We start from the raw sequence: 21,355 nt of genomic DNA on the forward strand, positions 1-21,355 counted from the left end.
AAGAATATCAGAAAACATTCTGCTTTCTCTCATTACTTCTAGCTGTGCAGATTAATATCATATCAAAGTCAGATTAATATCATATCAAAGTCTTTTTTATTTATGGTGGCTTTACCCATCCTTAGAAATGTCAGAGCAGAAACAGCTGTCTCCTTGCTCCAAATGTAGGTTCAAAAGTTGGGAAGGAGAGCAACTCTAGTGACAGACGCGCAGCAACTGGTAAATTTTACAAATGTTTACATGAACAACTGATCTCAAACAACACTGCTGTAGTATGCGTCCAACTCTTTTTATAGTGCAGGCCCTTGGACTTTCTCCTCTTTACCCGCATAATATAAGGCTAAGGTTTAATTCTCATAATTCTCATCAATGATATCACCAAGACAAAAAAGCTATCAAGTCTTCTGAAATGCTGCCACCTAGTGAGCACTTGGAGATCCATTACTACTGTATGCCATCTTGAATGCAAGTAGTGTGCTCTAGCAAGAAAATTGGAACTGATAATCAGTAGTGGGAGCAGAGCTGCACAAAGTTTCAGACAGGACTGTGAGCGCAAGCCAAAAACCTTCAAATCCAGCACAAAGGAGTTGCCCAATGTCAACTGCATCATTGCAGCTGCAGGGATGCATTACTGGTTTGCACCAGTCCAGCTTTTCTACCCATGCTGTCTTGACTTCCCTGTTCCATGCTGTATCTGGCACTCCAAAGTTGGGATAACCTCAGCATAAGGTTTTTGAGTAAACAGTTCTCTATGTGTCTATTTTTCACTAAATTTATGTAGCCCTGTTAATCCACTGATACTATTTGCTATTAATTCACTCTGAGCTAGACCTCACAAATAATTTATACGCAATTGTGCAAATTCTTCATGAAGCGTATGGCCCACCTTTGCAGAAGTAACTCCGCTCAATACACTTGAGTTTGCAATCAACAAATATATGAGTCACTCTGATACCATGGTTCACAGGATTAGGTGAAAAGGCTTCAGCACTGGCACTAGGGCACAAACCATCATCTTAAGACATAACATTCTCCTTGGCCCACGCAACGTCACTGCCAATAGATGTATTGAGGAGGATCCCTTCATTTGGAATAGCTCACAATAGATGTGCAGCCACAAAACGTTGTGACATGTTTAGAGGTCAGTAGTACAGCAGTCCCTCAGAACAGGATTGTCATTATTGGCTTGAGATGGATCCTGCCACTCTTAGGTGAACATTTTTAGTTACAGAATAAAATCATATGAAACACAAACTACTAATAAAGGAAATGAAGTATTTTGGACTCTCACACTAAATTTTCTTTTTTATTGATGTAACTGTTATACTAGGATTATAAAATAAAAACTAATATTGGTTTTACTTTTATCATTCAACCAGGTATGACTACACGTACCTAAGAACAAGCCAAAAATGCCACAGAACTTATTTTTATGGTAGGAAAAAAAGGATGCAAAAATGCCTGCTAACGCTTCCAGTCTCTTTTTTACAATTCCAAAATCATAAATCACAGTCATAAACTAGTACCAGATAAATTTTTGAAGATTCTATACAGCAAGACAAAATCAAGCGAAGCTTACAAAAACTGCAGACTCAGTTGTAGCAATGCAGTTTTAAAGTGATAAAAAATATTCTATTAGAGACTAACTAGATATTACTAACAGTAACATTAATTTCTGCACAGTTGGCCATATTGGAACCATGTTAGTATAACCTATGCTCAGATATTTGGAAGGACTTTAAGATACAATCCAGAAAACAAAGTATAATCAAGTAAGTTACCTAAATTGCTTCAAGGCAGCAGCAACAAAATTTCTAAGAAAAATAGCATTTCCTTAGAGAACAATGAGCCAATTTAAAACCTAAAATTGGTTGATGCTGTCCTTAATTTGCTTTGACTTGACCACAAAATTGAATAAAATGCTCTATGATTTTTCTATTGCACTATGTTTACTAGTTTATCAATGATCAAATTTAACAAAGGGAACAATGAAATATTATTAATTGATCTGCATCAGATTTAAAATACATGAATTCAAGGAAAGCTTATCATGCTTATAATTTAAAATCTAACTCCTGATTAATGTAGGAGGCAGTGTACTCGCTGAAAGTATACATTGATGGAGTGAAGTGATGAAAATATCAGAGTTGTAATCATTGTAATGTTAAAAGACATTAATATGAATTAAAAGTCTCCAAATACAACTAAGTGGTTAACATTTGTACTACACATGGAGCCAGCAAGCTGCTCATACCTCACCTGGCAAAACACATGCTCAGTGATGACCAAATTGCTTGAGAGGTCACTGCATCATTTATTTGTTTATCTAATATTTCTTTGGAAGTGAGACATTAACAGAGCCTGTCCCCTAGAGTGAAGAAGGGATGAAGACTATTTCATAGTTCATGCCACTAGAAGCCCTTTATTTAAAATAAAGGCCACTTGTACAATCAGTTTTTTAGAGAGAAGATAGACAAAAACTCTTTATATTGTTGAAATGAAGGAAGTAAACGCTTGTCCAGGACTCTCAGCTTGCTCCAGAGGCCTTTTGGATAAAACTTCACACACAGTTCTCATGGGGCAGCACCAACATTATCATCTGAATAGCTGGTCAAATTGGTCAAGAACAAATTCAGCGAGTCCAGAATCTATATTAGTGGTATATTCTGTAAAAGAGACTACAGTTGTTTATTTCCCTTACAGCGCTATGTGACACACTTGACTTGAATTAGCACCTCACTTTGGTAACCTTTGTACAAAAGCTACAGCAGAATTGCATCTCTGCCTTGAAGATTTTACCACTGGCATGGATGGAAAATATTTGAGGGGTGGATATACAAAGTCAGCATACACATATATACCTTCTAAATGAAATATGCATAAAAGTGGACAGGCTTTCTTTTCTAATTTGAGCCCTTTTGAGCTTGCCACACCTGTTCCCACTAATAGTACCTACATGTTAAACTGGGCACTCAAAGAGAATTCTGTTCAATTTTCTCCTTAAGGAAAATAGCGGCCACCTGGTGGTGATACAGAAGGCCCTGGATGAAGCAAATTGTCATGTTTCTTGCCACCAATAGTTCACAGCCTCTCTCTGCCCTTATACCTGCATTAAGACTTTCCTCCAGAACATTCCTTGACATTTACTTATTCATTTTCGTTTCTATAGTGCCCCAAAGCCGAAGCTGCTCTACAGCAGTGGAAGTGGGGAGAACTCACATTATGGTAGGTTTCAGATGCCTTCATGTTGCAGTTCTTCAGTATTTTTTGTGGTTCCCACTTCCCTCACCATCTTATCTCCTTCACATGTCCCTTCTACGCCCGCCCCTAGATTCCCCTGCTTTTCCTAGGCTTTCTGCTCCCCCTCTATATAGTCCTTTCTACATTCCCCTTGTCTTTGTGTTCTCATTACTGATGTACCAACAACATAGTTCAAACCCAATCCACATACTTCCTTTCAGGTCCTTTCCCCCAGTTCCCACTCTTGCTTTCCCATTCCCCCTCAAGACTTCTGTGATATAATAGTTTCACAGACCCTGAAAAGGGGGATGGGCAAAGAGGCTCTGGAAGTGGTATGGCGGGGGCACACAAGATTTCTGCCTGAAGCAAGCACAAAACAGCTTCTACCTGTTCAAAATATCTCGTGAGTATGCAAGAAACATGTGGTTAGCTTTTCTTCAGAACAGCAATTCATCTGTTGCCAGTGGTCTTTCCTTGAAGAGAAACACAACTTTATGCCTGCTTGAAATGAGCAATATGGATGAGCAATATGGATGAGCTTGTACTTCACTGATTCAATGTGCAGCAATTTCTGTGATCTCAAACATTTATTTATTAAATTTATCAATCGCCCATCTGGCTGGTCACCCAGCCACTCTGGGCGATGTACAAAGCAGTTTAAAACAATACTATTCTACAATAAAAACATTTTCTTAAATACCCTAACCCACCCCAAATACCTGTCTGAACAACCACGTTTTTAATGCGTGGCGGAAGCTCATTAAAGAGGGGGCATGGTGAAGTTCCCTAGGGAGGGAGTTCCACAGAGTAGGGGCCACCACAGAAAAGGCCCTCTCCCTCATCACCACCAGTCTAGCTGTCCTGGCTGATGGGACAGAGAGAAGGCCATCCGAGGCTGATCTTGTTAAGCGGCTTGTCTGGTGTTGCTGGAGGCGCTCCTTAAGATAGGCTGGGCCGGAACCATATAGGGTTTTAACAGTCAAAACCAACACCTTGAATTTGGCCCGGAAAACCACTGGTAACCAGTGCAACTCCTTCAGCACTGGAGTGATGTGATCTTGCCGGCGGCTGCCTTTAATCAGGCGAGCTGCCACGTTCTGTACCAGCTGCAGCTTCTGAACCGTCTTCAAGGGTAACCTCACGCAGAGCGCATTACAGTAGTCTAAACGAGAGGAGACCAGGGCATGTACTACCGATGGCAGCAGATGGTCGGGAAGGAAGGGGCGCAGCCACCATATCAGATGGAGTTGATACAGCGCTGTCTGGCTCATAGCTGACACCTGAGCCTCCATGGACCCCCAGGCTGCAGACCTGGTCTCTCAAGGGTAGCCATACCTCATTCAACACCAGGTCAACATCCCCCAGCCTCCCCTTGTCTCCCATCAAAAGTACCTCGGTCTTGTCAGGGTTCAGCTTCAGCTTATTCCTCCCAGCCACTCACCGTCTCCAGACATTTGGACAGGGATTCTACGGCCAACCTTGGTGAAGATTTGAACGAGAGGTGGAGCTGCATGTCATCCGCATACTGATGACACCGCACCCCAAACCTCCTGATGATAGCCCCCAGTGGCTTCACATAGAAGTTAAATAGCATCGTGGAGAGGATGGAACCCTGTGGTACCCAACAAGTGAGTGGCCACGGGTCTGAAACCTCCTCTCCCAGTGCCCCCCTCTGGTACCTGCCAGAGAGGAAGGACCGGAACCACTGCAATATTGTGTCTCCAATGCCCAACCCCTCCAGGCGGTCCAGGAGGATACCGTGGTCAACGGTATCAAAAGCCGCTGAGAGGTCGAGGAGAACAAGGAAGGAGCATTCACCCCTATCCAGAGCCCTCCTCATATCATCCACCAAGGTGACCAAGGCCGTTTCTGTCCCATGCCCAAGCCTGAAGCCCGACTGAAATGGGTCTAGATAATTGGTTTCTTCCAAGTGTGCCTTCAACTGTATCGCCACAACCCACTCAATCACCTTGCCCAAAAATGGCAGATTCGAGACTGGGCAATATACATTCTGAAGTATATGCAAAATATTACAGAAGTTTCTGCAGCTAATATCTGTGAAATAGCAAGTCACCTGTTACTTTCAGGACAAATATCTTTAATTATTTACTAACTGAAATGGACAGATAGGAAATCAACCCTTGGCATACTAACAGTGATGTGGAATTGAGGCTCATGACAGGAAAGGTGTGGGAAGGTACTAAAAGAAATATCTACTCAACTGAAAAACACTGTTTTCCTTGCATTACAATTTAATACACCCAGCCAACCTTGCCACTGATAGGCCTATGATGGAGAAAAACACTATATTATGCAGAATCAGAATGACAAACTATGAAACAGAGAAAACAGAGAAATTTCGCCATTGTGCAATTATTCCTTCTGCCTGTTCACATCAGTTTACAAAGCTGCCATGGAAACCGGTTGCAAACATATGAGTTTTCTTGCTATTTTAGATTCTGAACAGAAATTCTTTTGTGAGAATCCATGAGGATCTGCAGTCAGTGCCAACCACATAATGAAATTCTAATTTCTTCCATCACGTCCAACACAGGGGAGGCCTGGCACTCACTCAACCTCCTTGACAAAGAGAAAAATTCTAAACATCAATTTCTGCATTAAAATTTGTATCAAAGTCAGTACCAAGTTATGGGATGGGAATTAACTCAATGAATTGAATAGGCTTTGAATTAAGTCCTATAATAGCAGCTTACTTATATGATCAGTTCAAACAATACATTTGTTTTCATTGATGCAAACAGTCCTGAGCATCCTTCGATATGTGCTCATATGGACAAATATAATGTGTGAACTGAGAAGTCACAGATCTAGGCGGCAGCAATTCCAGTGACTCTGGAAGTTGGCAAATGTGCCACCTTAATCACTGGAATTACTACCAATTATATCTATGACTGTCCAGTTCACACAAACCTGGAGTTAGTCAGAAATGCTTGCACAGACTGAGAGTGTAAGGTATAATCTAGAACTTTGTGACAATTATGCACACAGCTCAAACTTAACGCTGGTTCATACACGTATGAACATCAATTGATTGTTCTACTGTTTTTACCATACAGTTGATTACTGGAACCAGAATATGAGAAATTAGTCCACTGAAAAATATTATACTGTTGGTAACATCAGATAATATGTAAGTTATGTGCAATGTCTCATTTATGTATCAAGCAGCTTAGTACTGTGAACAAAATCAAGTTACATTTATAAGGCTCAGGATTGTTATCTGTTACATTAGCTAAACCGTGGTTTAAAAAATCTTATTTCCATAGAACTGTTATAATGTTTAACAGAATATAAAAAATAAAGACACAAATCCCTATCCAAGTCTAAAATCTAAAACTGGATTAGGCTGATGGACAAAGGAATAGTAACATTATATTTTATTTTTAAAGGTGGCATTTATTAGTATTTATGATGCGTACAAAAATAGGAGCATTTGTGGAAGTATACTTATTTTTGAGCTATTACAATAAAGCTAATGAAAATTCAGAAATTTCAGATTATTAGAGATCAACAGTGGCAAATGTATATTTCAGTAAAATTAGATTTTGAAACTATGAGTCAACTGAAGGAGTAGTAAATACATGTGTGTGTCATAGTTAATCTTACAAAAGAGGCTTGACAAGTATTTAAAATTCTTATATTTGTGTTTTAATTCCTGAATAGGGATAAATAAAATTTAAAAATCCAAGTTTCTAGGCACCAGCATGAGATTCCTAGGTGCCTAGGATTGTTCCAGCTCTGCCCTGCAGAAGCTTCACTGTTAGCAACAATGAGTAGTAAACAGAAAAATCACTGAGTCTGTTTAAGACGTTATATGTTGGAGAGGTTTTTCATGGTACTTTACAATGACATTTTCATGTTCTTCAATAACCATTTGGAGCGCTAAGTTTTTCAAGTGACGTGATTGAGGATTTTGACTGTGAAGCACCTTTAAAACTACTACATTTATTTTTGTCACTTTTACTACAGGAAACAGTAGCAGGAAGCTCTGCGGGTTAATTGTGGTGCTATGCTTTGGCTAACGATGAGAATACACCCTAAATTCAATCCAACTGCCAATTACTGAACCCATTCTAAAATCCAACCAACACTTTTTTTAGGACAGTACTCTGAACAAGATATTGGCTTAGTTATGACACTTGTTATTCTAATGGTTTAATAGCTTATTTTTCACTCATGGTTGCTTCAACGAGATAAAAAACTGAAAACAGAATTTCCTTACAGGAAGTGAATTCCCACTGTTTGTCACAGGATTTCAGCCAAGAACTCTGCTTCAGAGAAGGAATAGAACTACAATTACAAATTATGCAAAAACCAAAAAGCCTGTTGAAGTTATTACTAGAAATTTTCCATAAGGTGATTTTATTTTTGCAACTACCTTATGATGAGATATTAGCCCTAACCAAGCATTCGTAATCTGTTTAGAATCTGTGTGAGAAAAAGGGAGTGCACTAGCCTTGCCCCCTCCTCACACATTTGCATCACCCTCTGCTTCTGGAGGGCAATAGTCTGAAAAGGAATGAGTTCTATAACCATGGAGGCTCTCCACACAATTAAGAACCAGCGTGGTGTAGTAGTTAGAGTGTTGGACTGGGAGTTGGGAGATCTGGGTTCTAGTTCCCACTTGGCCATGGAAGCTCACTGGGTGACTTTAGGTCAGTCACAGACTCTCAACCCAACCTACCTCACAGGGTTGTTGTTGTGAGGATAAAATGGAGAGGAGAATTATGTACACTGCCTTGGGTTCCTTGGAGGAAAAAAGGCAGGATATAAGTGTAATATATAAATAAAATAATAAGTACATAAGAACCCTGGAAAATATAGCCTTATATTGTATATGAGATAAAATAGTATCAATTGCCCTCACTTGGTAAAAATTGGCTTTTACTTCTCTCCTAACTACATAGGCTTATCATGTAATCTGAATGTGGCATGAATTTCTCCATTGTCAGGAAGTGGCTTTTTTGAAGTCAATAATGTTAAGTGTCAATTTTGTTTCTACTAGGGCAAGGGTGCTTTATTGTAGTCGCCCTGCCTCGTTTATAGAATTTTACAAGGGTCCAGACTATGATGTCTTCCACTTGTAACCCTCCCATGTAAACCTTCTGTCCCCAAAAAAGACAGAATAGCTGCACAATGGCTTTGACTGGCAGTGCTAGGAACCCTCTGTCTGGAAGCATCCTAACTCAATAAAAAAAGGATGTATTCCTTTCTGCTCGCCCCTCCCCCACTTTTACTGTCATATTTCAAATACCAAATTAACTTTGGTTACCATGGAAAAGCTGTTCTGATTGGCCAAAGTCACATGGATGGAATGAGAATGAGCTTTTTTTGGACTTCCACAATGCTTCTGACAAACCTCTCAAAGGTCAAGATGCCTGCTTCCCAGAATTTGAAGATCAGCTGAGACAGCCCAGCTTCAGGTTCTATCTTAAGTACAAAAGGTTCACATTTTGACAAGTGCAATGTATCTTGCCATATTGGCAGCGTGGGCAAACTACTGCCCTACCAAACTTCTTTCCACAAAGCTCTAAGAGATAACCTAGTCTATTTTGAAGCCCTAGGCATTCAAGGAGGCTAGAGCACAAATGATCTATGCAGAAAACTGAAACCATAGCCCTGCCTTTGGACTATTTACATTAGCTCTGCAGCATATCAAGTTTGATGAAAAAAGTCAGGCTATCCATGGTAAGGCTGACAAACCCCAGCCTTCCTCCCAAGTAAAGAACTGCAGAGGTGGGCAGAGTGTCCAGCAGTTGTGCAGCAAACTTCGCTCCCCAGCTCCAAGGCTGGGGGTTGTTTGGTCGCTGCGTTCCCAAGGCGACTAGGGCACCTTAGCTGAGCAGCAGCCAAAAGTGGAAGCTCTCCATGGGAAAGGGAAGTGGGGACTTTCTTGGATGGTGGGTGGCCAAGGCACCTGGAGCGCTATGGTTGAGTAACCGCCAAAAGGGCAAGTGTGATGGGATTTTACTTCCCTGTGCCACAGCTGCTCTTGTGAGGCAGGCTGCTTGCGCAGGCGCCTGTCAGCTTGGTAGTCTGCCACTTCCCATTTCTATCCTCTCACTCTGCGGAGGGCTCCACCAGAACTCAAGCCTGGGCTTGAGGTAGCGACAACGGAATCCTCCCATCATCACGGGCAGGCAGCTGGTATTCCTCCTACTTACCCATAGGCTCTGGTAGTGAGGACCAAGTGGTCAGGCAGGTGGGGAGAGAAAACCTCTCTCTTAGACTTTGGTTGGATACTCATACTCCAAATCTCCAGTCCAAATTAAGAGAACATGTTTATTAAAGGAATATAGTAAGAGACAAGAAGGGAAATCAGAGGGTAGAGAAAAGAAAACAGTAGCTTGCTAATCCTACACTACACTTCTCTGAGGCAAGGTCATTCACCCAATGTAGGGGTCACCTGGAGAGTGGGAAAACATTCAGCTTTCTTGTTTGGTCAAGAGAGGCAGTGGGGATTCTGTGTGATAGCATACCCAGGTGATGGAGGACACAAATGACAAGGGAATAAAAAACGACAAGGGAATAAAATTCCATTTTATTAAGTTGGCGATAGGGGCAGCAGGGATTGGGTGTCCAAGAAGCTTCACCAGGCAGCATGTAAACAGGAAAAGACTCCTTCGCACCTCTGGGGGCTAGGAAAGGGTTAATTTAAAAGAGATACACTTTAGCTAGCTTTGACAGACTGGGTGAATCAGAAGGTTTCCCGTGTTGTGGATTTGGATGCCCAAGAAATATGTGTATTATTCAAGGAGTCCTATGGATTGTCCTGGTCAGGGATGTTTGTAGGTTTAGGGAAATGTACACAGAAGGGCAGCTCAGGGTTACAGCAAGCTTTGTACCTCCCTTTCTCATTGCAGGGGCAGATGCTCAACATTCTAATTTCTGGCCAAAAATTGTGGATCCTTAAAAGTCTTAATACTCCTCCCTTAAAAAATGTAGTAACCTATACTTCCCAGGATTATAACATATCCTGACTGCTTGCAGCTAACTTGCAGTTGTCTGGGGCAATTAGACAGGTATTTGAACACATACCTACAGTTGCTTTAGTCCTTATGCCAGGATAACAGCTGATGAAATCAATGCTGAAATCCCTCAAGCTAAACACCTTTCCCTTGCAAACATACCAGTCACATCATCAAATATACACACACAAAATCAAGTATGAATCATTTTTACGAACATCCTATCCTTGACACTGTATGAATTACTGCTTCTACAACAATGTACATTTGTTGGCAGGACGGCAGGTTAAAGTTCATCTCTCATTCTGTTTCCTCAACACCACTCAGAAATCTTATGTCATTTTCAGTATTCAATGAAGCAAGGAATAGGATTAAAGGACTAAAATGTAGAAATAACACAAGACCAAGCACACTAATGTTCAGTATTAAGTGCCAATGTTTCATTTTATATGCTTGGCCTCAGAAAAGAGCTACATGAACTTTCAGAAGTAAGGTATATTTTGGCAAAGAATACATTGGCTAAGTTTGAGGTGGCTAAACAAAAGAGATTCCTAAAGATTTTAACAATCTTTTGCACTTATAAAGTTGAAAGTAAATTTAGGATGCAATCCTATACCCCACTTACCTGGTAGTAAGCCCTACTGAACTTAAAGGGACTTATTTCTAAGCAAACATACATAGGATCACTCTGGCAAATTTAGGGATTTGACTCACCTCTTTTTTCCTCCTAAAATACAGTCAGGGCCAGAAATATTGGAACAAGAATAACTGTTTTGGCAGTTGGCCTCTGTACACCATCACACTGAAGTTGTTGTTGTTATTATTATTATCATTATTATTTATATCCTGCCTTTTTCCCAATATTGGGACAACAGTATTGTTGAGAAGTTGAAAGGAAACACACCCAGATGGGAGCGAAGTCAGGACTTTCAGCTGTAATTCAAGGGGTTGACAAAAGTGGGGCACTAACCATTCAGGAGGTACAGCCAGTGGCATATGCACACCCCCATCGTTGGTGGCTCATAAGTAATGGAACAAACCAACATCATTTCAAACTTAAGGATCGCCTTTAATATCTGGAGGAAAATCCTTTGCAGTCAATGACTGCCTGAAGTCTGGAACCCATGGACATGACCAAATGCTGAGTTTCCTCCCTTGACATGCTTTGCCAGACCTTTATGACAGCTGCCTTCAGCTGCTGCTTGTTTGTGGGTCTTTCTGCCTTCAGTCTTGTCTTCAGTAAGTGAAAAGCATGCTCTATTGGGTGGAGGTCAGGTGACCGACTTGGCCATTGAAGAACATCCCACTTCTTTGCCTTGAGAAACTCTTGGGTAGCTTTTGCTGTATGTTTTGGGTCATTATCCATCTGCAATATGAAGTGGCATCCTATCAGTTTGGCAGCATTTGGCTGAATCTGAGCAGAAAGTATAGCCCTATACACTTCAGAGTTCATCCTGCTGCTTTTATCAGCAGTCAAGTCATCAATAAACACCAGTGACCCGGTTCCATTGGCAGCCATGCATGCCCATGCCATAACACTGCCTCCACCATGTTTGACAGATGATGTGGTATGCTTTGGATCATGAACTGTTCCACTCCTTCTCCATACTTTTCTCCTCCCATCATTCTGGTACAAGTTAATCTTGGTTTCATTAGTTCAAAGAATCTTATTCCAGAGCTGGGCAGGCTTTTTAGGTGTTTGCTGGCAAAGGCTAATCTGGCCTTTCAGTTCTTGAGCTTTACCAGTGGTTTGCACCTTGTTGGGAAGCCTCTGTATTTACATTCATAAAGCCGTCTCTTGACTGTAGATGTTGACAATGACATGCCTACCTCCTGAAGAGCATTCTTGACCTGGCTAGATGTTCTGAAAGGGTTCCGCTTCACCATGAGCAGAATTCTGTGGTCATCCAGTGTAGTTGTCTTCCATGGTCTTCCAGGCCTTTTGCCATTGCTGAGCTTGCCAGTTAATTCCTTCTTTTTCAGGATGTTTCAGACTGATGTGTTGGCCACTCCCAATCTTTTTGCTATCTCTCTGATGGGTTTATGTTGTTTCCTCAGCCTAATGATGGTCTCCTGCACTCACATGGATACCTCTTTGGACCTCATGTTGGGGGTTCCAGTGAACAGCTACCAAATGCAAATGTAACACTCAGAACCACCTCCAGGCCTTTCATCTGCTTGATTGGTCATGGGGTACCCAGGAAACAGGTCACACCTGGCCATGCAGCTGCTTGTCAGCCACTCGTTCCATTACTTATGAGCCACCAACAATGTGTGTGTGTGTGTGTGTGTATGTATGTGTATGTATATGTATGCCACTGGCTGTACTTCCTGAATGGTTAGTGCCCCTCTTTTGTCAAGCCCCTTGAATTACCGCTGACAGTCCTGGCTTGGCTCCCATCTGGGTGTGTTTCCTTTCAACTTCAATGTGGTGGTCTACAGAGGCCAACTGCCAAAACAGTTATCCTTGTTCCAATATTTCTGGCCCTGACTGTAAGTGTCCATGTAAAAAAAAATTACAGATAGGCTACAATGTCCAAAGTGTGGAGCTCATAATTCTCCACTGAAGCACAGTATATCTATCCTAATCAGCAATGAGTTGTAAGTAAAATGATTTTTGACTACCTGTGATGGTGATGATGATGATGATTTTGAAGAGAAAATAAGTGTATATATAAAAATTATATCATTACAACTCGCAAATAATAATGACAATTTCTGAGATTAAAATAAAAGGAAAATTTAATAAAACTCCCTCCACTCCAAACTAACCAGGTCTATCTATCTTTATCTCTATCTGGTATAATCAATCACTTGGTAGGAATTCTCATATCGAGCCTCTTGAAACTATTTTGATTTAACCCTTTAACATATTTACTTCAATTTCTTAGTACAAAACATCCATTTCATTTTATTTTGATAGTTGCCTTTAATCAAAAGAAAAGGATTATCAATCACAGTAATTTGTTTAGTGTAACCATGTTAGCCTTTTGTTTACATATCTAAGGATTAAGTATAGCACACACATAAGACTAACAAATTTGTTATTCCAGAATTGCGTAAACTATTCCCAATCTTGCTCAAACCTATTGTGAGTACCCCTTTCCTGTTTGGCTGAAATAGCCTGGATTCAAGTTACCGTATCGCATAATTTAACGACCTATCCTCTATGTCTTGATATTTCATTTTATTTCCAGTGCTTTGCATAACCCTACTCAAGTGGATAAAATCATGTGGAAAAAGTGTTTCTTTAACCTTAGTTACCTGTCCCTTAAAGTATGTTCATACAAACCCCCCAATTTAGAATGAAGAGATAATTTCTCATTAAGGATACTGTTGATTCTGCTAGCACTTGTTTCCAGAATCCCTTAGCCTATTTCAGGGCTGGCCCAATCATTTCTCTCTTACTCTACAAGTCTTTGCAGGAATCACAGGAGGAAGGGCATCGTTATTGTTTCCATTTCACAAGTAGAAAATTAAGGCCAAGGTCAGGCTGACCCTGAGCTACGATTTGAATGCAGTTCTGCCAGTATTGCTCTTCACATTCACACAACTGCAGCCCAACTCCAGCTCCTGCTTCTTACTTCCCACAGATGCCTATCCCACTGCTGATCACCCACCATTTAAAGTAGGGCTGCTGGTGGTGTGACAGATTCACAAAGCACTTTGGCATCTTGTGCCACCTTCCCCACAGGAACAGAACCTGTGCCTTGCAGTTGTTGAGCCCATGAGCTGTACAGTGCCTAGCACCCAGCCAAAGGTGAGATTCTAACCCTCCAAACTTGCTCAAGCAACCCAAAGGAGCTGCTTACTCACCTCTAGTCCACTTTTCAAGCTGAGAGATGAACAGGCAAAATCACTGAATTGGAAGGATTTTTTCTTTGAAAAGTGGAACTTGCATATTATAACCTTTACTCTCAAGGAGGGGGGAAACTGCTGACCAGGGAAGAAGGGGGGGGGAGATCATATGTTTGAATGTGGCTGTGAGTTGGGTCTCCCTCATCTGCTTCCCCCGCACACCTCTTTCTGGGGACCTGTATCACAGTTGGATTGAACTGATCCAAGATCTTTTTCTCATCCCTTTCCGCTTCTTTTTTGTACTTTTGAAAGCCACTTCCTCTGTCTTTGATGGCTTAAGTCAGCAATAGGCAATGGGTGCCCATGGGCGTTAGTGTACCCCCGGGGATCCACCCAAGGTACCCTACCCCTTCCACTTTAAAAAAAAATCAAGAAATGTTTCTCCTGGCATTGAAAAGTGTGGGCTCAAAGGCATTGTTTAATGGGTTGGGGCTCAGATCCCATCTCAGCCTTGTACTTATGCTTTTGGGCAGATTACTTGTCCTTTGTGATTAGCCACACCTCCTATGGCAGCCATTTTGTGGTGGGACCCACAAGAATTTCTCAAATTGCCAAATGTGCCCATGGGCCCAAAAAGGTTGCCTACCCCTGGCTTAAATAGAAGCTTTGCACACAGTTTGATTTTGATGAAAACTTCTCCCCTGCCCCCCAGGTCTTGGGGGAATTCCCCCAGGTGGACTCTCAGCTCTTTCCAGTTGTGGCTTTTGTGGTTTCACCATCATCCCCGGTTGGGCTGTGACTTGCTTACCATGCAGGAGGAAGAGTGAGTGAGTGAGTGAGTGAGCCAGCCAGCCAGCCAGCCAGCAAAACAGCAAGCAGATGCCGCTGCCCCAGCTGCTGCTGCTTCATGGTGTTTTTCTCTTCTTGTCCTCTTCCTTCCCAATGCTGTGCCTCCAGCCCACCTCCAAACCAGAAGAGGTGGGGAAGCAGTATGCAGGCATCTGCAAATGGAGGAGGGCAAGGGAAGTAGTGAGTGAGGCAGAGATAGGGTGGTTGATTGGAGACTGCCAAATCCTGCTGCCGTAAAAGGTGCCCCAGCATCCTGCAGGGAGGATTACGGTAGTGGGGCAGGTGGTTGTTGACTTCCCAATTCTGGTAAAAGTAGCTGCAGTGATGGAAGCCAAGCAGCCGCGGCAGGTGGGGGGCCTGGACCTAATCCACAGCCTGAGACAAAGGGTCTCAGTCTGGCTAACTGGAGGGCCTGGCCTGTTTTCCATTGCCACAAGCAGTGATAAAAAGCTCCTCTCACTATCACATATCTAACAGGTATCAGAATACTCTTGTTGAATCTCTGTAATCTTTACTGGAATTATTCTTTTAAAACTGTTACTACTGTACACTTATCTATCTGGTTCCACAAAAACTTCCACAAGTCCAGTGTTTGAAAATTTCTATTCTTTGATATATCCTGACTTATCTATCTTTATGTTCACAGTAAGATATTATAAATGACATCTATGGTCTATTCACTAAGGCTTGTTCTAACTTAGTAAATGGTCTAATACTGCCTCTTCCCTTCTCTCATCTGTGCATACCTTCCCCCCCCCCATGCCAGATTTGAAAGTATTCATAAAGAGGGCTCATGTTCTGATCACATAAACAAACTTTAAGAGCCTAACAACTGGGTTTATCTAATTGGCTAGAAGACCTAGATGATAAGATGCTGTTCAAGCTATACTCATTCACTTTATGACACTACTGTGTAAGAACTATGCACAATTCCCTGCTGGAGTTTTCCAGTGAGATGAAAACATGATGCCTGAGCCTGCTTTTATGTCAGAAGTGTACACCTTGCAGATCTGGTTTAATTTGTACTGATTTCAGACATGCTTTGTATTCTCCACAGTCTTCTATACCTTTAGATTTCATGAATCTGAGTAATTGCAGAATATCGACCTCTATTCATTTCATTTATTATACTTCTATACCGCCCATAGCCAAAGTTCTCTGGGCGGTTCTCTAGACATATTAACCGAACACTGAATACACAAATCTCCTGATTATCATCTAATTTTCCTTTTGATCATGCCTCTGCTATAGAACTGTTGATTTACCAGTCATTGTCTATCCCTAATATTCAGACTGGAGAGATTGCAGTGTAATTTCTGTGAGAGGGGAAAATTAGCAACATTATTGTTTCTTAACACAGAGAATAGTGGCATTTTAGAGATTTGTCAGGCAACTCTGTTAACTGGAATAGCCACACTGCTATCACTATAGCATTCAGTGCTTAAAGCTGTAGTTGTTTCCATATGCATTATGGATGTTAACACAGTCATTGTCAGATTTGACATAGGGAGCACATCCTGGCACCAGAATAACTCTTTACTGTATAGAAAACTGCCATTATTTGTGCAGATGTCACCCTATCTCCAATGTAGCAAGCCATTAACACAGATTACATAGTAAAAGCTAACACTTGCTTCTAAACCAAACGCATCAAATCCTGGGCTTATTATAACACTTTGCCAATGTAAGTCTGATATCCTGTCAAGAATCCACTTTGCACAATACTACAGGAGGGAAAAACATTTTGCAAAAGAAGAGATTTGGATTAATGTAAAAATAGCCTGCAGATGAAAAAATAATAATTCACACAAATTCAAACTCACCATTCCCATTGCTAAATCAAGATAAAGGGAAAGTTTCTAGCAGAAGAGAATTGAAATATGCTTCCAAACAATCTTTGGCTGCATCTCTCCCCAACTGGTCTGTCAAATACACAACAGCTACAGCACAAAGCATCTTTATGGATGGAATAAAAGGCTCTTTAAATGCTCCTTTTATTTTTTATTGAATGAAACCACTCTTACACAAGGTTCACGCCACGATGTCTCGAACAGCAGAACTGCTACATCACAAGTTATCATCGAATTCTTATAAATTCCGTACAGAAAGCATTCAAGTATTTACTTGATATTCAGTTAATAAACAAAACATATAATCAATGCTTAGTTGATTTAACATTTTAAGAGTCTTATCTATACCACCCACAATACTAAAGTTAATTTAGGATTGTTATTTCAGATCAAGTTTACTCAAGTTTTATTTACTCTGGGATTCCCAGATCATGTGATTTAGCCATACCTCCTTACCTTACCTTCCTGTCTCAAGTTACTCTGTGAATTATAAACTTCATGAACTCTGCCTATACAGTACCACTGACCACAGTGCTGTTTACTTTTGCAAGATGAAATAGTCCTACAGGGTCTCTTTTCTCCAGCTTTTAACTAATTTCAGTTTAGAATTCAGAATGTACCCTTTGCTTGTGTAAACAAATCTATGTGACATCATATAAAGATTATTCTTTAAATGATAATCTCTAATGACAATGTATTTTTGCTACACTTATGAATCTGAAAATATGTTATCTTTTTCCTCCAGCAGATGTATATTGCAGGAGACCCCTCCCGCTGCGCTATTAAAAAAAAGTAAAACAGGAAGCCAATGCTCATCACATATGGCAGTACTGAAAAAGAATCTTGCCCTGGAGGTGACCCTTCTTTTTCATCCAGTTTCTCATAATACATGTGGCAGAGTTTCAGGGTGGAGCTCTTTCTGTGCACAAAACTACTATACAAAACTGCTGAAAGCATGGTCTTTGTACTTCACACTAGCCCAGTCTACAAGTTCTGCTATCTAAGGCAGGATGATTTGAGTTTTGGATACTGGAAAATCTATAGTATCCTGCCAACTGTTGTTTTAAAGAGATCTATACGAACATTAACCTATTTACTCTCTCTCCAAACAGAGAAACTCCTGGCAATTAAAGACTTAATTAAGGAGTTCTCCCTACCAACACCACCCCACACAGCCCTTTCAACCACTGGATGAAAACTGATCAGGGCATTTGCACTTGCACTGCTCTCACGGAGAATTACACACAGAAGAGATGAAATGTTCTCAGGTGTCAAGAAATTGTTCTCAGGTACTGAGAAAAGTCAGACCTTAATATTCCTGTAATTTGCAACTTGCTGGCTCATCTCTGAGGCCTGCCTGGAGCCAACATTGTCATCTTTCAGTGCCTGGTTAAGACTGCCCTCTACTTAGGGCGCAATCCTATCCAGATAGGTGGCCGCCTCCAAACTCGGAGGTGACTGCCTATCCAATGCAGGGCAGGAGAAGCACAGAGAGGATTGTTCCCTCCACGCTTCTCCTGCCCTGCATTTTCGGCTAAACAGCCAATTGCAGCTGTCTAGCTGCGGGAGGGCGGAGCAGGGGAGGAGGCTGCTGTACAACACACTGGATGTGTCGTATAGGTGTTTCCACCCTCCCCGCCCCGGAACGCCCCAGACACGCCCCTTTTCGGCCGCTCTGCACTCCTCGTATAAGCGCAGAGAGCGGGGCTGTTCCACGCTGCCTTGGAGGTGACGTGGAAGTGGGGGGAGGTCGGTTCTCTGGGAACTGACCTCAGAGTGCGGGCTCCAAGGTCGGTCCCCAGAAAACAAGATATCCTATGGCCGTCTAGCCACTGTCTAGCGGCCATAGGATTGCTCCCTCCATGGCATATGATAGGACACTTAGGTCAGCTGTCTTGGACAGGTCTATTATTAAAATTGTTTACTGAAATTGTTGTTAGCTGTTTAAATTGTTTTAAATTTTGTATGTTAAAAATTTTAGACTATTTTTATCATAATGTTATATTTTGTAATGTGTGTAATGTTGTTGTTTGCGTTTTTTGTGAATTGTTGTGAATCATCCAGAGAGCTATTGGGAAGTATAGAAATGGAGAAATCCTCCTCCTCCTCATCTCTGGTGAGCAGCAACTTCCTCTAAAACCGTGTCTCCACGACAACAGAAAGGGAAGCGAATGGAGGAGTACCAGATTTTTTTTTTAAAAAAGGAATCTGCTTTGCTGTGCTTTGGTCCATGAAGAGCTCCATGAGCAAGTGCTCTGCACCAGTAAAAATCACTTCACAGAACATACTTCCTGGTAGGGGCTGGAGTGAATGCCATCTGACTGGCAGGGACTGCTCAACCAATAACAGAGGCTTGCCCCCTCCCTCCCTTCTCCTTTCCCCTGAAACTCCAGATGCACCTACATTTCAGGAGCAAGCCTCACTGAGCACAATGGGAGTTACTTCCGAGAAGATACACATATGCTTGTGCTGAGAAAGAGGGGAGGAACGCACAGGGATGGGAAACCAGCCCCCTTTCTAACCGCAGGATCTCTACAATGAAGGTGTGAAGTAGTTACTTCCTAAGGCAATAAACCAAGCCATGGAGAATTGCAGGTTCAGTAAAGCGCTTTACAGGCTTCAGGGAATCAGTGCTTTAAACTCTGTATTCAATTCAGGGGGATCTCCCAAAATTCTGATGCAGGCATTCAGAATGAAAGCCTCATTCAGCTCAATGGGAGTTACTTCTGAAGAGACACTAATGGGTTTCTTTTGGGAAAGCGAGCACTAAACAGAAGGACAGGAAACCAGCCCCCATTGTAACCCAATGCTGTGAAAGATCTCTATAATGAAAGAACTTAGGGAATTGGGCTTTAAACCGTGCCATTTCAATTGAGAGGGATCTCTGTAAATTCTGATGTGGGCATTCAGGGGACAGGCCTCATTGAGCACAATGGGAGTTACTTCCGAGTAGACGCACATATGCTTGTGCTGGGGAAAGGGGGTGGGGAGAGCACAGGGATGGGAAACCAGCCCCCTTTCTAACTGGATGCTGCCCATGAACTCTATAACAAAGGTGTGAAGTAGTTACTTCTTAAGGTAATAAACCAAACAACAGAAAATCGGAGCCTCAAGATCATGCTTTACAGCACTGAGGGAATTTGGGCTTTAAATTGTGCCATTTCAATTGAGGGGGATCTCTGTAAGTTCTGATGTGGGCATTCAGGGGAGAAGCCTCATTGACCACAATGGGAGTTATTTCTGAGTAGACACTAATTGGTTTGTGCACAGATGAGAAACACACAGGAAACACACCTTGACCAGGGTCACAATGAAAGGCACACCTCTGGGCAGGGCTAGCGTACCCGGGGTAAATGCGGGGGTTGGAGCACACCGCAACTATACCAGGGAGACCCGACTTAAGAAAAAGAATGGGACTTTAAGCAGTCTCAGGAAATCTGGTTTTTCCCTGATATCCGTAACGACCTCCAAACGGAGTCAGCTGGGAATAAATTGCTTGTGGAGACACCCCCCAAGTGAGCACCTAAAGTGTAAAGCCTTATAGGGTTTAGGTTTGGCTGATTGTCTTATCAATCTTCCAAAGTAATAAGAATAAAAGAAATGGCCTGGGCAGGTGTGAGGATTCATTTCATGTTGTCCTGCCTGGTAGGGATGGTTTGTGTTCCAAATTTCAAGACATTCTTTTAAAAAGCCATACAGTAGAAGACGGGGAAAATAGTATTGGCTTGTTACATTAGTCTGTGTTAACTTAGCATAATTACTTAACCTGAGGACTTTATAGTTGCTGGATATGATACTGAATGGAAATATATGTTATGGAAAAGGGGATTAATTGTAGTAAAGGTTTTTTTAATTACAAAAAGAAAAAGGAGAAACTGAAAGTACTTTTTGGAATCTCAAGCGCATTTCTTTATTATAGCAAAGATAGAGCTAGCATTTTTCCTAAACTCAAAATTTTTATCCAGGGAATTTTACATTTTAAAGTATTATTGTTACTTATTCTATGAATACAATGATCTATGTTAAAATATACCTTAATCAGATTAGATCTATTTAACAAATGCCTATTCATAAAAATGTATCTTTGGGATGGGGGGGAGATGCCTTGGGAAGCCAATTTAATTATTAATCTTAGTATCAGACTTAGTATTAAAAATGTTGATGCCATGTGGAAGGGTTTCTATCAATTTCCAGTTAATTGGCAAATAATGTTTTTGTTTAAATAGGCAGGAACCCGTCCTAAAAAGCTTGCCAAAACTGAGTAGACATTTTGTGGTCCAAATATATTTTTGTTGAAATCTTGGGCTTGGGTCTTCAAATCAAGTCTCCAATTACCCACCTTCATTAGAGCAAGTACTTAATTTAGTCATCATCATATCAATTATTGGCAGATTACAAATTGGTATATATTTAATGGTAATAAAAATAATCTAATTACATTTAGGTTTCACAGAACCCCTTTATTGTACTTATAAATCCAAAAGAAGAAATTCATGTTAGTTTACTGCAGCAAACACAACAAAAAGTCTTGTGGTACCTTAAAGGCTAACAGATTTATTATGGCATAAGATTTCATGCACACAGTCCAGTTCTGTGGACACAGTCCAGATGCAGACTGTAGCATCTGAT

The 21,355-nt window shown here is 41.3% G+C and overlaps 1 protein-coding gene across 50 annotated transcripts in view; it reads right to left on the reverse strand.

The window, feature by feature from the left end:
• The window catches only part of ADD3 (adducin 3), a 196,205-nt gene that overhangs the window by 61,997 nt on the left and 112,853 nt on the right, over positions 1–21,355 (reverse strand). The window contains exon 3 of one of the 50 annotated variants that reach the window (XM_084846341.1): positions 14,836–15,028. The exons of 48 other annotated variants lie outside the window; for them this stretch is intronic. The gene's annotated coding sequence lies outside the window, so the exon portion shown is untranslated. Of the gene's footprint in view, positions 1–14,835; positions 15,029–21,355 lie in introns of those variants that run through there. One more of the 50 variants, XM_084846316.1, reaches the window with a different exon arrangement.

Source organism: Heloderma suspectum, chromosome 3 (assembly GCF_057233095.1).
Source record: "Heloderma suspectum isolate Gila_16-S chromosome 3, 16-S_ref, whole genome shotgun sequence".
Lineage (NCBI taxonomy): Eukaryota > Metazoa > Chordata > Lepidosauria > Squamata > Helodermatidae > Heloderma > Heloderma suspectum.